The sequence below is a fragment of the Geospiza fortis genome, unplaced genomic scaffold (genome assembly GCF_000277835.1).
Source record: "Geospiza fortis unplaced genomic scaffold, GeoFor_1.0 scaffold102, whole genome shotgun sequence".
NCBI classification, from domain to species: Eukaryota; Metazoa; Chordata; class Aves; order Passeriformes; family Thraupidae; genus Geospiza; species Geospiza fortis.
In genome coordinates, this window is record NW_005054373.1 from 2985352 (window position 1) to 2987045 (window position 1694).

General features: G+C 52.8%; 1 long non-coding RNA gene across 1 annotated transcript in view; it reads left to right on the forward strand.

The window, feature by feature from the left end:
* The first annotated feature begins 1541 nt into the window (after nucleotides 1–1541).
* LOC115948311 overlaps nucleotides 1542–1694 on the forward strand; it is a 243265-nt gene continuing 243112 nt past the window's right edge. The window contains exon 1 of the long non-coding RNA XR_004082142.1: nucleotides 1542–1668. This is a non-coding gene — a long non-coding RNA (uncharacterized LOC115948311). The remainder of the gene's footprint in view (nucleotides 1669–1694) is intronic.

A 1694-nucleotide genomic window follows, 5' to 3' on the forward strand; every position in this document is an offset into this window, starting at 1 on the left:
TCTTGTTGAGGATTTTTTTTCCTTTTTTCTTTTTGGAGGGGGGAGAACAAGTAACTCATGCTTGGCGGACAGATTCTTAAAAATCATCTTTATTTCCCTTGAAAAGCCAGTGTGAACACAGCAGCCTGCTCTTCCCCTTGCTTTGAAGGAGAAGAGGAGAAACAAAGGCAGGGAAATTATTTTTTGTAAGAAAATGTGTCTGGCTCGTCAAAATCCAGCCCCACGCTTTGTTTTGGCGTTTGCTTATCCAGTTGATAAGGAGTGACCTGCTTTCCTGGCCGGGGGGGCACGGGCAGACCCCCTTCTACCTCCCTGCTCGCCTGCAGCTCCCATTGTCTGCCTTGGCCCCCGGCTCCCCTCGCACACAGAGTTGGGGCACGGACGCCCCGCTCTGCACTCGCCCGGGCTGCAGCATCCCAGCCTTTCTGACACACAACGCCTATTTCAGGGCCGTGTAACTTCTCCATAAAATGTACTCCGGGGTGAAACATGACTTCGACGCTTCAGCTTAGGAGCGCATTTGCTTTTGCCAATTGCAAATTTAAATTTGACCCTTTCCTAAATATTCTGCGTATGAAAAAACAGTCAAGGAAGTGCATTTTTTTCCTGCCGTCCTCACACTAAAATCGTGTTGCCAGGTGTACGGGGGAATTCAGTCATCAGTCAGCAATCCAAGCCGAGACCTTGCACTGGGAAGCAACGAAGCCCTTAATCATTCCCGGTAATGACATGTTTGGAAAAAAGTGCCACACGTGTGCACCGTGTATTTTCAGCAAACATCTAATGCGAGGGTGTGAAACAGTGCTGCGGTGCACGGTGTGCTTGTGCAAGGGCTTCCCTCCCCTCTTCCTCCTCCTCCTCCTGCTCCAGCCTGGCTGTGCTGCCCCTCTCACAAAAGCCGTGTCCTTAGAACAATAGGCCTGTGCTCCTGGAGACCCATCCCGGCACACGCGATGCTGCTTCTGTGACGTTTGCAAGGGGATACACAACCCTGATTATTAATTTTTTTTTCCTTTTCCCCACTGTGAGTGGAGCTGTGAAATAGTAAAATTAATTTGTGCAAAAATACCCCTGGAACAGCACTCGGGTTGAAATAGTCCAGGTCGGTGCCGCGTGGTTACGGCTGACCTGGGTCCCCGCCGTCGTGGGAGCTCTCGACGCGCCCCATAAACGCTCGCCCTCCTGGGCACCCGCTCCGGGAGGCTCGGGCAGGTGAGGGCTGAGCGCTGGGGGGCTCGGGGCAGGTGAGGGCTCACAAGTCCCAGCCCCGCTGCGCTCATTCGTGTCATAGGCTGAACCTCGACAGTTTTTGGCAAAAACCTAATTAGCGCCAGGTCTGGGGCCTGTGTTACGTGTATATGTGCGGCAGCGTTTTGTGAACGATATTAAAAAAAATATCCAGGCTTTGGGTTGCCTTTTGTAAGGCATGGAGCTGTGACCCTCCCTCCGCTGCTCCCTCCCCCCGGAGCCCCAGACTTCGCCGTGCCCTGGCTGCGAGCTTACATGGAGTTGTCTTTTTTTATTTTTTTTATAAACCCAGTCACAACACGGGAAGAGGAGGAGGAGGAGGAGGAAGAGAGAGAAAGACAGAACTAAAAACCCTTGAAGGATGGCTCTCCAAAATTCCTGGCGGAACCACGGGGAATCCCTGGTAGCGCGGGAGCAGAGGTAAGGCAGCCTGCGCCCACCCTCCT